We start from the raw sequence: 15,700 nt of genomic DNA, 5'->3' as shown, positions 1-15,700 counted from the left end.
TCAAAGCGTTCAAGTTACAGCCACTGAACACAAATCCAAAATGGCCCAGTACCAGACTCATCATTAGGTAGGCTCACTGTACTTGTCCCTTGTGTTTATATTATACGACAGGGAGGATGAAAGAGAGAGAGAGAGAGAGAGAGAATCAGATTCAGCTCAACTTCCTGAAGCACTGAAGGTACTTTTGCAGCTTACAGCACAAAATGTACAGACATTTTACATTAAAAACTATCATTCAATTTTGAAGTGAAAAGCTTTTGTTTGATTTGATATTTTAAAGAAAACTAAATCAAGTTCAGGTCAGGATGATCTGAACTCTTAGCACTAGGAAGATTTTGTTTTAACAAAAAAAAAAATGCTGTCACACTTTGTCACACAGTAACATCAAAATAAAGTCCAGAGAAACAGCTTAGTGATTAAAAAGGTAGAGTTGGATCAGGTTACTGCGGTCTAAATGCAGCTAGGAAGGGCAGTTGCTGGACAGGGGAAGGCAAGACTTTTTTTTTAAAAAAGCAAAAACCCCTTGAAAGAATTGGAGGTTAAAAAGTTAGGGGCGGGATTCCGCCGTAATCGGTGGGGCGGGCAACTCAGGTGGGTCGGAGTGGCGTGAACCACTCCGGTGTTGGGCCGCCCCAAAAGTGCGGAATTCTCTGCACCTTCAGGAGCTAGGCCCGCCCCGGAGTGGTTTGCGCCCCGTCAGCCGGCGGGAAAGGCGCTTGGCGCCACGCCAACCGATGCCGAAGGGCCTCCTCCTGCCGGCACGAGTTGGCGCATGCGCGGGAGTGCCAGCATGTGCTGGCGTCATCCCCGCGCATGCGCAGAGGGCTTCATTTCCGCACCGGCAATGGCGGACTGCTGCAGCCACTGGTGTGGAACAATAGAGTGCCCCACGGCGGATCGGTGGGCCCCGATGGCGGGCCAGGCCACCTCCCAGGGCCAGATTCCCCTCCCCCCCTCCAGAACCCCGGAGGCCGCCAGCGCCCCCAGGTCCGGCCGGTACGGGACCAACTCCAATTTATGCCGGCGGGACTGGCAAAAAACGGGTGGGACTTTGGCCCATTGCGGGCCGGAGAATTCAGGCAGCCCCGGGGCCCATTGAGTCGCGCCGGTCCCCGCCATTCTCCGAGGCGGGCGGCGCGATTCACACCGGGCTGATTTTTGGGGGGCCAGAGAATTTGGAGGGCAGCAGGATTCACGCTGACCCACGCCGATTCTCCGAGCCAGCGGGGATTCGGAGAATCCCGCCCAAGATCTCCACTGATACTTGCAACTTGATGAATAGGTTAATTCTTTAGCTCAGAGCTGAACAGGAACTAGTTGATATGCTGGAATTGTTGGGAAGGAGTTGAAATATTCTAGCACTGTCCGAACTACATAGCACTTGAAATAATTGCACATAATCTGGATTCAGTTAATCTCTGTAGTATTTGCCATTTAAATTTTAGTGCAGCAATCTGCCCCCTTCTCCCCCAGGTCAACATTTGAGGCCAGTTGGACACACCTGGGAACTATAGCTTCACTCATATCTTGGAAGAATTGTCCACACATGTACAGTACTCAAGATCATGCAAAGTCAGAGGAAACCAGGGGTCAAAAAAAAAAAGGAACACGGTTATTTCTGTATTCGTTCATGGGGCGTGGGCGTCGCTGGCTGGGCCAGAATTTGTTGCCCATCCTGGAGGGCATTTAAGAGTCAACTACATTGCTGTGGGTCTGGAGTCATATGTAGGCCAGACCATGTAAGGATGGCAGATTTCCTTCCGTAAAGGACAATCAACAATGGTTTCATGGTCGTCATTAGACTTTTAATTCCAGATTTCTTTTAAATTTAATTCAAATCGCACCATCTGCCCTGGTGGGATTCAAACCCATGCCCCCCAGACCATTACCCTGGGCCTCTGGATTACTAGACCTGTGACAGTACCACCACGCCACTGCCTTCCCACTGCTATGCTTTATAGCATTTGGTATAGTAGCACCGTAGCTATGTTACTGTATCGAGGGGCCCGGAATAACGATGTGGAGCCAAGTTTAATTCCCACCAAAGTAGCTGACAAATGTAAATTCAGTTAACTGAATAAATCTGTAATTTAAAAGCTAGTACCTGCCATGGTGACCAAGAAATTACAAGATTGGTTTTCTGTTTGATTAATGACAATTAGGGAAGGAAATCTGCAATCCTTGCTAAGATTGACCAATGTGACTCTAGATGCACAGTAAAGTGATTGACTTGAAACTGCTCTCTGAAATGGCCTAGCTAATCACTCAGTTGTATTCAATGGGTCGCTCAGTGCCAGCCAAGGGCAATTAGGAACATGCAACAACAGCCTTACCAGCAAGGTCCACATCATGTGAATTAGAATTTTTAACTTAAAGGCAAAAATCAGTGCATGATTTTGACACTAATTTCAGGAAACGTACTGAGTGTATATCCAAAGAATTTTCTCCATTTCTAGTGAGGAAATGAACAAAAGGGGATGGCACTGAAGCATTGTGGGTAGTCAGGCTAAGTCAGGAGCATCATGGTGAGGGGGATGGGTGATCACAGGGGCCTCAGGTAAAAGGAATGCGAGGGCAGCCTATTGGGACCAGTAATTGCTAAGATTACCTTATATGGCTAGGTTATGGAATGTAAGGCAACCTATAGAAACCCTACAATTCCAAGTTACCTTATTTGATCGTGTGTGTGTAGACCTCATTTTTTTTACCAATGTATATGAGACCAAGTTTCTTTTTTCTGGGACTCACTCACTCTGGGGATTCTACAAGACTCAGGCAGAGTGAGTCAACTTGCAAGACGCGCAATTAAATTAAAGTTGTTACCTGCAATCCGACTTGGTATTTTTACTGAGACCAGACTGAGGGCAAAAAGGAACTAGAATTCTCATTTGGTGTCAGAAGTGGGATCTCAACAGACAATCACCGGTCATCTGCGAAATCAGAATTAAACTAGTCTCAGACGGGGAGAGGGGAAATGGGCCCACGACGCGAGTAGCTGAAAAATAACCATGTTGGTTTTCCTCTGTCTCGTAGTGTGATAAAAGTTTGATCACTCGCACATGGTCAGGTAAGATCGTCTCGACGAAATCAAAGGTCAGTCTGGCGGATTAGAAAATTAAAATTCAGTCGATGTAGGTACGACTGAGGGTTAATGAGAACTGAGGGAATATCCTAGCGATAATTCAGTTAGAAACTGAGGGAATATCGTAGTGATAGTTCAGTTAAGGGGCGATTAGAGAACTGAGGGAATATCAAAGGATAATTCAGTTTCGCGTGTGTGTTGAAAACTAGAATTCATTAAGTTAAATTGTATTCTTGGACTGTAGTGGCGAACAACACAGTCTGAGGAATAGTTCGAGATTATAGGGAATTGTTTACATAACACGAGGGATCCAGGTAGTTCGTTACAAGCATTATGCGACACATATCCAGACAAAGCAAGAGATTTTAGGCAAATGTCTGCAGCTTTAGGAAAGAAATTGGGAGATGAATGGCCACTCGGGGAACCAAAGATTTGGAAATCGTTAAGAACATTCAGGGAGAAATCTGGAAAAAGAACAAAAGTATGAAAGCGAAAGAGTTAATTGGATTATGGAGATAATATTGTCAAGAGGAGAAAGATAAAACCCTGTTATCAAGTTGGCAAGAAAACGCCCTTAAAATGGGAATATCAATTTGTGAAGGGGAACCAGAAAACTGTGGAAATCCTGAAAAAGGAGTGCGCATTCAAAAAACGCGCACAGAAAGAAAGGGCAGACTCGAGTGAGAAAAATGGACGACGTAGTTCAATGGCTGGCCTTGCATTGACAGAGGTAGACGACGACCTAGAGCATTGGGCCATGTCCGGTAGGATCCCAACAGCGCCAGCGGCATTGCCTGCACCATCTCCGGCGCCCCCAGTGTATCATAATTTATATCCAGTCGCTGTTCCCCAGATTAAAATTATGCCGTCCACTCCAGTCCCCTTAGACTCAGTCTCACAGGCCCAGACGATAATTCCGCCCCCTCTGGCCGATCGCATAATAGCTCCGGAGGCACCGACACCAGCCCATTCAATTGATAGCTCGGGTACTACTTCCTCACCCCCGACACCCGTTAGAAAAGGGAAGCCCCGTTATACAAGCCCGGTTAGCTGGAGAACTCGATCTCGAACTATGAAAAAGGGATCTGAGACCATCCGGAAACAATTACGCCTACGACCTAGATCGCTTAAGGCCAAGATGACAGGACAGAAAATTCTGTCACCATGGGGTGAGGACAGGGACGGTTTTGAAGAACCGGAGCCCCCCATATCGGAAGGGGAGGACTCCGACGCCTCTGAAGGGGCATAGGAATCCGCTCCCATCTGCACCACCTTTGACGCCCCCTAGCAAGACTCAGAGACAGTTGCCAATTAGGAAAATGCCCAAACTGATGTCGCTACAGCGGCAGCTCAGCCCACGATAAATGTTTATTTTCTGAGGAGACCCAGTGAGGCTATTCTAGCTTCAATCCCAGACAGGAAGAAATCTCCTGCTGCTTTTGTGGACTATCTGAGAATCACCATCTCCATTTATCAAGCTGACTCCAGGGACCTCTGGGCCCTAGTCCAACAGGTCATAACCCAGCCGAATACCGCAGTCACCTCAACCACTTGAATTATGCCGACCATGCTGCACGTCAGCAGGCCCATGCTATGGACGATGATAGACGGGCACAAATCCTGAATGCATTAAGTGCCACATTTCAAAAGCCCATAAACATCTCTGCCATCCTAGATATCAAACCCAAAAAGTGTGAGGAGCCAGAGGAATTTCTGGAATCCCTTAATGAAATCTACCGTGGGCAGTCAGGCGACTTGCTGTACCAAAATGGTCAGAATTCCCCTCAATAGTGCGCTATATTAATGCATTGCCTACCACCTTCCGTGGCCACCGCTGTGAAATGTAATAACATGAATTGGACAGAGAACGACCCTTCCCAGGTGGCCCAGGCAGTAAGATTTTATTGGAAAGAGGGCGGAGGCCAAGAAGGAGGCCCAGTTACAAAAATTAAGACCGAGTATGTAATGAAAAAAGACGATCCGAGACCCCAACCGTGCGCAGGTACGGTACCTTACCAGCTGGAACCCCAATATTGTAACCTCGGGTGGGTGGATCAGCACGGGGGAGGATATCAAACCCACCCAAATGGACCTTCAGCCCCTCTCTACGGCCCGCCGTATGCACCAGCAACCTTTCAACTGCCACCCCCTCTGCGAGGCCATTGGTCCACCGGGAGATGGGGACGGGGAAGAGGGCCGGGATATAGAGGGAACAATGAATGTTTCAATTGTGGCCACGCAGATCACTGGCATCAGGAATGCCCATTTAGAACACAGGTGGCAGGAGGAGGATACCTGACACAAAGGAGGCGGTACCCACCAAGGGGAGGACAGACGAGCTACACCGACTTTTCCCAAGCAAACCCCTTCCCACCACAAGACTGACCAGCCAATTTAGTCATACGGACTCTCCATTCAGACAGAGAACCCATGATTTCTCTGCAGATAGGAGATCAACATCACCCAGTTATAATCGACACCGGAGCAGCCATGTTTTCGGTGAAACCGGAACTCCAACTACCACTATCCGACCACACCCAGCATTTGTCGGGATTCCAAGGCCAGGTGTGTCAGTATCCCATTTCTGAACCAGTGAAGGTAACTTATGAGAATGAGTCGACAGATCATCAATTTGTGGTCAGCACCGGATTGGACTGCAATTTGCTGGCCCTACTGTGTATCTTCCAGCTACGGCTAGAATGCGGGGACGAGGGGGTAATGGTGCAATTATGGAGGCCGAGACAACAGTGTTATGTCTCTACTACACCCCAGTGGTGGACGTTGGACATTGAACATTCGCTGCACCACGTTACCCTGGCCTATGACAGAACCGGACAGAACAGGGAGTTGGAGGACAAATACCGGCCATTAATTGGGACCGAATGGCCAGTCACTATTACAACCACAGTCACGGGACAAGAAGATACAGCCGACTTTGTTACAATACCACCACATTTATGGCGACAATCAACCTCCGTGGCCCCCAATATTACAAGCCAAGTCCATGACCAATACCATGCCAAGGATCTGGGGCCTATGGTAAGGAGGGCAGTGGAACAATCGGATCCGACAGAGTATGCACTCCAAGTACTGTCAGAGGGCACTTCCATACAGTACTTCGAGGCCCCTGAGACGGTTAACACCCGACTCCAGTATCATCTGGGGAGCGACGTTTTGTAATATGTCAACCCTCAGGTTTGGGCGGATCACCCGTCACAGGTGGGACAAGCAAAGGTTACACCCATTAAGGTAGCGATTAAGGACCATGTCAGGCTGCCCTCCATTCGGCAATACCCCTGAAAACCTAAGCCATCCCGTCTATAGCCAAATTAATCCAAGAACTGTTGCAACAGGGTATCCTGGTCCCTTACCAATCAGAATAACACACCCATATTAGCGGTGCCCAAACCAGGCAAACCGGACCAGTACCGGCGAGTACAGGACTTATGCTCAATTAATGCCATCGTGCAGCCATTACATATAAGAACATAAGAACTAGGAGCAGGAGTAGGCCATCTGGCCCCTCGAGCCTGCTCCGCCATTCAATTAGATCATGGCTGATCTTTTGTGGACTCAGCTCCACTTTACGGCCCGAACACCATAACCCTTAATCCCTTTATTGTTCAAAAAACTATCTATCTTTACCTTAAAAACATGTAATGAAGGAGCCTCAACTGCTTCACTGGGCAAGGAATTCCATAGATTCACAACCCTTTGGGTGAAGAAGTTCCTCCTAAACTCAGTCCTAAATCTACTTCCCCTTATTTTGAGGCTATGTCCCCTAGTTCTGCTGTCATCCGCCAGTGGAAACAACCTGCCCGCATCTATCCTATCTATTCCCTTCATAATTTTAAATGTTTCCATAAGATCCCCCCTCATCCTTCTAAATTCCAACGAGTACAGTCCCAGTCTACTCAACCTCTCCTCATAATCCAACCCCTTCAGTTCTGGGATTAACCTAGTGAATCTCCTCTGCACACCCTCCAGCGCCAGTACGTCCTTTCTCAAGTAAGGAGAACAAAACTGAACACAGTACTCCAGGTGTGGCCGCACTAACACCTTATACAATTGCAACATAACCTCCCTAGTCTTAAACTCCATCCCTCTAGCAATGAAGGACAAAATTCCATTTGCCTTCTTAATCACCTGTTGCACTTGTAAACCAACCTTCTGTGACTCATGCCCTAGCACACCCAAGTCTCTCTGAACAGCGGCATGCTTTAATATTTTATCGTTTAAATAATAATCCCGTTTGCTATTATTCCTACCAAAATGGATAACCTCACATTTGTCAACATTGTATTCCATCTGCCAGACCCTAGCCCATTCACTTAACCTATCCAAATCTCTCTGCAGACTTCCAGTATCCTCTGCACTTTTCGCTTTACCACTCATCTTAGTGTCATCTGCAAACTTGGACACATTGCCCTTGGTCCCCAACTCCAAATCATCTATGTAAATTGTGAACAATTGTGGGCCCAACACGGATCCCTGAGGGACACCACTAGCTACTGATTGCCAACCAGAGAAACACCTGTATCTTGTTTATGATCCTGTATCTTGTTTATGGACCACTCCAGCACATCAGACTTGTATGTCTGATACGCTAGCGTTGTGGGTCATCGAATATATACACTTTGCAACTCACTGTGGGGCTCAGGGGACTAGCGACTTGCTACTGGACACTTAGTGGCATACCAAAATACAGGTGCTTGCCCAGCGCATAAGTAACCGGTGTTTGATGTGCCAGCAGTATAACACCGGTAAGAGTATCCCTTGTGAGATGGGGAAAACCCCTTTGCCCAGTGGTCCCTTTGAAACGCTCCAGATGGATTACATTGAGTTGGAAAGATGTCAATGTTATAAATATGTTTTGGTTATTGTGGACGTATTCAGCAAATGGATTGAGGCATATCCGACTACTGATAACAAAGCTGCTACTGTGGTTAAGGTTCTAATGGGAGAAATCATTCTTCGGTACGGAATACCCGCTTAGTTAAGTTCCGACAACGGGCCCCACTTTATTGGTCAGATTAACAAGGAGTTCTGCTCCCAACTGGGCAGACGCCAACAGTTACACTGTGCAGAGAGGCCACAGGGTGCCGGGCTCATTGAAAGACACAATCAGACTCTCAAAACCAAGTTAGCTAAACTGAGAGCGGAAACGGAGTTAACATGGCTTAAGTTGCTCCCTGTCGCCCTTTTCCAGCTGCGGGTTACACCTGCAGGACCGGCCCAACTCTCTCCTGCAGAGATCCTTTATGGCAGGCCCCTCAGAACCCCCTGGAACCAAAAGGTCCCCAAACTGGTCCAGTTTCAACATATGACTGAAGAAATGACGACTTATGTCTTATCCCTCACCAAAGCTCTCAAGGAACTCCATGGCCACGTTAAAGCAGCTCACTTGACACCGACCCTATTGTCTAGCTCGCCTCAAGTGCAGCCTGGAAGTTATGTCATGGTAAAAAATTGCGTTCGGAAAGGGTTGGAACCTCGGTGGGAGGGGCCCTTCCAAGTTCTCCTTACTACCCCCACTGCAGCTAAAGTAGAAGGGACGAGTGCTTGGGTCCACCTCCACCACTGCAAGAAGGTCAGTCATTAACCTGCCTCCTTTCCCCAGATGTGGAGATGCCGGCGTTGGACTGGGGTGAGCACAGTAAGAAGTCTTACAACACCAGGTTAAAGTCCAACAGGTTTGTTTCAAACACGAGCTTTCGGAGCACGGCTCCTTCTTCAGGTGAATGGAAAGGCTTGTTCCAGAAATGTTTATATAGACACAGTCAGAGATGCCCCGGAATGCGAGCACCTGCAGGCAATCAAATCATCAAAGATGCAGAGAGAGAGGTAACTCCAGGTTAAAGAGGTGTGAATTGTCCCAAGCCAGTTCAGTCGGTAGGCCTCTGCAAGTCCAGGCTTGTTGGTGGGGGCCGAATGTAATGCGACATGAATCCCAGATCCAGCCTCTGATCTCCGGGTCAGCATTCTACAAGGAGGCCTTCAGGAGACGCGACAACGCAAAATTGCTGAGCAAAAACTTATAGCTAAGTTCCGCACGCATGAATGCGGACTCAACCGGGATCTGGGATTCATGTCGCATTACATTCGGCCCCCACCAACAAGCCTGGACTTGCAGAGGCCTACCGACTGAACTGGCTTGGGACAATTCACACCTCTTTAACCTGGAGTTACCTCTCTCTCTGCATCTTTGATGATTTGATTGCCTGCAGGTGCTCGCATTCCGGGGCATCTCTGACTGTGTCTATATAAACATTTCTGGAACAAGCCTTTCCATTCACCTGAAGAAGGAGCCGTGCTCCGAAAGCTCGTGTTTGAAACAAACCTGTTGGACTTTAACCTGGTGTTGTAAGACTTCTTACTGTCCTTTCCCCAGGACTGTCTTACAGGTTTGGAGCATGTCAGTTTGGATGCGGGCCGCCTGGGCCGTCTTCTACCTCGTCCCGATCGTCGTACTCCCAAAGGAAGGAATTAGGGGCTGGTTTAGCTCACACAGCTAAATCGCTGGCTTTTAAAGCAGACCAAGCAGGCCAGCAGCACGGTTCGATTCCCGTACCAGCCTCCCCGGACAGGCGCCGGAATGTGGCGACTAGGGGCTTTTCACAGTAACTTCATTGAAGCCTACTCGTGACAATAAGCGATTTTCATTTCAGGAGGGACAATGTTATTTCATCCTGTCATCGGGACCAATCTTCAAGGGCATTTCACCTATGCAGAGGTGACGTTCTCCACTGCCCTCATACACGGGGGCATGATGCTGGCTCATGGAAGGTCACCAGGTTAACGAACTATGAGGGACTAATGAAACAACTCCATCGGTCCAGACGATTGGCAGGAAAAGCTGTATGGACATTGCCCTATTTCTGGACTAAATGTAAATTTGATTTTGGATGTAACGAGACTGGTACCATAAAGGTAAAATCATGCCGAGAGGAGGGGATAGGCGGAGATTGCACGGGCGGAAGGGAAAATCGTGATAAGACGGAAAGGGTAAAGCGGGAGGCACGACGGGAATGCAGGGTATCGGAAAGCCTACTCACTTCACTTAGGACCCAAAAAGAAGGGGACCTGGGGACCATGAGTCTCTTCCTCCAGACCTATTACCGCATGTATGGCCAAGGACCGGTTGTCTGTTACCTGGACCCTACCTCGGTGGCCAGATTTTTTTCAGTTTCACCACTCTGGGGAACTCCCCAAGCGGTGGTTCACTGCCAGCGTTCCCAGCCACCGCCCGAGCAGGTTACTCTCCCTTATGACACGGATTCAGCCCCACCAGCAATTTGCCTTCCCCTTCCCCGAGATAATTTCCATTCACACTATGACAAGCTCCAACGGTGGAAGGGATACATACCCAACCACCTCTCCTCCAATAGAGACCCCGGTCATACAAAAACTGTTTGGTTAGAAAGGGGTACGGATGTATGGTGGTAGAGGTGGAAGAGGATATAACATGTCTGTTCTCCACCTGTACTGAACGGAAGTGTCATGTAACCCAGACGTTAGGCCAATGCGTCTGTCACAACACCGCCTGGGTTCCATTGAGAGCCGGCCTCCAGCTCCTCTGTGGTTGGGCAAATGTCTCTCACATAACTGCTGGAAGTAGGGCCTTCCGCATTGTCTGGGAGGCCGAATGGGCATTCAGAAGCTGGATGAACTGGGCCACTGGAAGATCCCTGATCAACCTGGCTGTGATGCCAGCCTGTACACAGACAACGGATACTACTTCTTCTTTAATGGCACAGCAACCAATGTTTTGTCACACCCATTGCCCCGAAAAACTGCTATCGGAACTCTAGTCCCCACCACAGTCCCCTGCCCCCGAGTGGGCCCATCACCATCGATTGACACACCGGGCAGTCTCAGCAGAATTCTGTGAGAACTGGAAGAAACCCTGGGTCCTAGCACCCAACCGGGGCCACTCAGCAGGATGGGGAATCCGAAGTGTCCTGCCTCTGGGGGGCGTGGGGGGTTCTGTGGCGGTCAACAATCGAAACTACTTCATCTGTGGCCTCACTATTTTGGGAAACGAAACACTGGGAGCTCTTGGGCAATAACGAAAGAATTGTTCCAACTACGATTGTTTACCACGCAGAATCGATACGGCCGTGACTATCTCCTGGCCCGTGAAGGTGGGGTATGCGCCATCGTAAAGGGAAAATGTATCATGGGAGCTCAGGACCTAACCGCCAACATCACTAAATTCATGGACCGGATACGGGACCACTTAGACGGCATGAACGACAAAGGTTCCTGGGGAAGTTGGGGATTCGGAGGGTGGACGGACTGGATGATAAATATGGCCATGTACTTAGCCGTCGCACTCAGTTGCATCCTTGTAGGCCTAGCCATCGTTAAATGCGTGATAGGCAGAGTACAGGTTGCACTGGAGCAAATAAGCACCCTTAAAATCTTGATGGTTAGGACCCATGAACACCCAACAGACGACGAGGCATTACAGCGAGAGCTGGCATTGCAGTGAAGAATTTTCCTAGACGAGGATTAAGGAGGGGAACACCGCATATGGGACACAGCAGGAGGAAATATTAGGGGGTGGATCAGTAGTTACCATGGTATGATAAAAGGAGGAAATGAACAAAAGGGGATGGCACTGATGCATTGTGAGTAGTCAGGTTAAATCAGGAGCATCATGGTGAGGGGGATGGGTGATCACAGGGGCCTCAGGCAAAAGGAATGTGAGGGCAGCCTATTGGGACCAGTAATTGCAAAGATTACCTTATATGGCTAGGTTTTTTTTAATGTTTTAGAACATAGAACATAGAACAATACAGCGCAGTACAGGCCCTTCGGCCCTCGATGTTGCACCGACATGGAAAAAATCTAAAGGCCATCTAACCTACACTATGCCCTTATCATCCATATGCTTATCCAATAAATTTTTTAATGCCCTCAATGTTGGCGTGTTCACTACTGTTGCAGGTAGGGCATTCCACGGCCTCACCACTCTTTGCGTAAAAAACCCACCTCTGACCTCTGTCCTATATCTATTACCCCTCAATTTAAGGCTATGTCCCCTCGTGCTAGCCACCTCCATCCGCGGGAGAAGGCTCTCGCTGTCCACCCTATCTAACCCTCTGATCATTTTGTATGCCTCTATTAAGTCACCTCTTAACCTTCTTCTCTCTAACGACAACAACCTCAAGTCCATCAGCCTTTCCTCATAAGATTTTCCCTCCATACCAGGCAACATCCTGGTAAATCTCCTCTGCACCCGTTCCAAAGTTTCCACGTCCTTCCTATAATGAGGCGACCAGAACTGTACGCAATACTCCAAATGCGGCCGTACTAGAGTTTTGTACAACTGCAACATGACCTCATGGCTCCGGAACTCAATCCCTCTACCAATAAAGGCCAACACACCATAGGCCTTCTTCACAACCCTATCAACCTGGGTGGCAACTTTCAGGGATCTATGTACATGGACACCGAGATCCCTCTGCTCATCCACACTACCATGAATTTTACCATTAGCCAAATATTCCACATTTCTGTTATTCTTTCCAAAGTGAATCACCTCACACTTCTCCACATTAAACTCCATTTGCCACCTCTCAGCCCAGCTCTGCAGCTTATCTATGTCCCTCTGTAACCTGCAACATCCTTCCGCACTGTCTACAACTCCACCGACTTTAGTGTCGTCTGCAAATTTACTCACCCATCCTTCTGCGCCCTCCTCTAGGTCATTTATAAAAATGACAAACAGCAACGGCCCCAGAACAGATCCTTGTGGTACGCCACTCGTAACTGAACTCCATTCTGAACATTTCCCATCAACTACCACTCTCTGTCTTCTTTCAACTAGCCAATTTCTGATCCACATCTCTAAATCACCCTCAATCCCCAGCCTCCGTATTTTCTGCAATAGCCGACCGTGGGGAACCTTATCAAACGCTTTACTGAAATCCATATACACCACATCAACTGCTCTACCCTCGTCTACCTGTTCAGTCACCTTCTCAAAGAACTCGATAAGGTTTGTGAGGCATGACCTACCCTTCACAAAACCATTCTCCATTTTCACATTTTCCTTCAAAATTTACACCCCACCCACAGACAGTAAACGGTAACAAATACAAAATCAATCCCCTTAACAATAACAACGATCCCATCCTCCCACCACCCCAAACAACGGCCCACCTGTCAATATATGGATCCAATAAAACAAACCCTCCCATGGTGGAAACTAAAAAACAAAGGAGAAAAATAAAAAAGGAGTCCGGGACCGCCCATGGTCAGCATAGAGTCCACCCCCCCCCCCCCCCCTCCCCCCGACTCTGAAAGAGTACCGTACATGATACCCAATAGTTGTAAACCACCCTTCTCCAACTCCTCCAGTCCATTGCCTCTCGTAAAACTCCTTTCCACCCCGGCTAGACCACTCGGACCCTGTTCTGTCAGGCTCCAATGGCCGCAGCCCCTCCTCCACCTCACTCCCGTTCACTGGCCGGCTTAAACCGGCCAGCGTGGAGGCCCCCGCCCGGGTCCCTTTCCCCCTTGCCCAGCCCTTGGAAAGCCCAGAAATCCTCTTTTAGCACACAAACCCCCACATAGATTATCATAGAATTTACAGTGCAGAAGGAGGCTGTTCGGCCCATCGAGTCTGCACCGGCTCTTGGAAAGAGCACCCTACCCAAGGTCAACACCTCCACCCTATCCCAATAACCCAGTAACCCCACCCAACACTAAGGGCAATTTTGGACACTATGGGCAATTTATCATGGCCAATCCACCTAACCTGCACATCTTTGGACTGTGGGAGGAAACCGGAGCACCCGGAGGAAACCCACGCACACACGGGGAGGATGTGCAGACTCTGCACAGACAGTGACCCAAGCCGGAATCGAACCTGGGACCCTGGAGCTGTGAAGCAATTGTGCTATCCACAATGCCACCGTGCTGCCCTATCCACCTACACCCCAAAGAGCCCTCACTTCGCGTGAAAGTCCCATCACTTCCCTTGTCCAAATATATACACATCGGCTCCTTTAGCCCATACACCCGCACGCAGTGAAAGAAAGAAAAAGAAGAAAATACAGTCATGAGGTTACATCGGCACATGGCCATTTCTCAGTTCTGCCACAGTCCTTCTGCCTTTGCAAACTCCTCCGCTGCCTCCGCCGTTCCAAAATAAAAGTCCTTGAGCTTGTAAGTCACCCTCCGCTTCGCTGGATATACAATGCCGCACTGCACCTTGCTAATGTACAGTGCCCTCTTCACCCGGTTGAAAGCAGCCCGCCTCCTCGCCAGCTCCACCATAAAGTCCTGATATACATGTATACCAGCTCCAGCGCATTGCACCACCCGCTTCTGCTTGGCCCAACACAGGGCCTTCTCCTTCACACTGTACCTACAGAAGCACAGAGTCACTACCCTTGGCGGCTCACTTGCCTTTGGTACAGGCCTCCACGACCGATGAGCCCGATCCAGTTCATATCGGATGGGATCCTCCCCCTCCCCCAATAGTTTTGCCAGCATCGCGGCAAAATACTCAGTCGGCCTCGGCCCTTCAACTCCTTCGGGCAGCCCCACAATCCTCAAATTCTGTCGCCTGGATCTGTTTTCCAGGTCTTCCATTTTTCCTCACAGATCCTTGTTTATCTCCACACCTTCCGCATCTCCTTCCCCATCGAGGTAAGTTGATCACCGTGCTGCAATAATGTCTCCTCCACTTCCTTCAGCGCCTCCCCTTGCTCCCGCACCTCCGCCACTGCGCTCGCCCCCAGGGAAATCGCCTCCTCCACCAGCACACTCAAAACCTCCCTCATCTCCTTCCTCGTTGTCTCCATGTATTTTGTAAACTGCCTTTTGAATTCCGCAGCCATCACCTTAGTTATTTTGTCAGCCGTAAGCAATGCGGCCTCCCCTGGTGCTCCAGCCTCCATTTTCTTTACCGACCCGCGGTTACCTTTCTACTCCCCGGAGGACTTTCAGCTGTTCTCACGGCCGTTCTTTTACTGATCCTCGACATATCCCTTCCCTGTGCCTTCTGTCCTTTACCACCTTCGCTGCCCCTAGGACCGGGCATTAACCCCCGACAGTGCCATTCCCGAACGGGAGCCCTCCAACGCGTGGCTGCCTACCGCCCGCCTAGTTATATGGCTAGGAACCTATAGAAACCCTACAATTGCCAAGTTACCTTATTTGGTCGTGGGTGTAAACCTCATTTTTTAACTAATGTATATGAGACCAAGTTTCTTTGTTCTGGGGCTCACTCACTCTGGGGACTCTACAAGACCCAGGCAGAGTGGGTCAACTTGCAAGATGCACAATTAAATTAAAGTTGTTACCGACAATCCGACTTGGTATTTTTTACAGAGACTTGACTGAGGGCAAAAAGAACTCGAATTCTCACTAGAATCCCCTCCTTGGAGGAGCTCAGTAAAAGTTTGTAGGGATGCTGATAGGATGGGGGTGGGGTAAGGCTACAGAGGCATTTGAAAACAGAAAACAGTACCCAGTTCTTTTTTTCCCAATTAAGGGACAATTTAGCATGACCAATCCACCTATTCTGCACATCTTTGGGTTGTGGGGGTGAGACCCACGCAGACACTGGAAGAATGTGCAAACATCACACTGACAGGGGCC

General features: G+C 49.0%; 1 protein-coding gene across 1 annotated transcript in view; it reads right to left on the bottom strand.

Moving 5' to 3' along the window:
* uck2a (uridine-cytidine kinase 2a) overlaps positions 1-15,700 on the bottom strand; it is a 78,172-nt gene that overhangs the window by 48,453 nt on the left and 14,019 nt on the right. The gene's annotated exons all lie outside the window — the stretch shown is intronic.

Source organism: Scyliorhinus canicula, chromosome 4, assembly GCF_902713615.1.
Source record: "Scyliorhinus canicula chromosome 4, sScyCan1.1, whole genome shotgun sequence".
In the NCBI taxonomy this organism is placed as follows: domain Eukaryota; kingdom Metazoa; phylum Chordata; class Chondrichthyes; order Carcharhiniformes; family Scyliorhinidae; genus Scyliorhinus; species Scyliorhinus canicula.
Note: the sequence above shows the minus strand (reverse complement) of the source record. Positions and strands in the feature narration are given on the sequence as shown.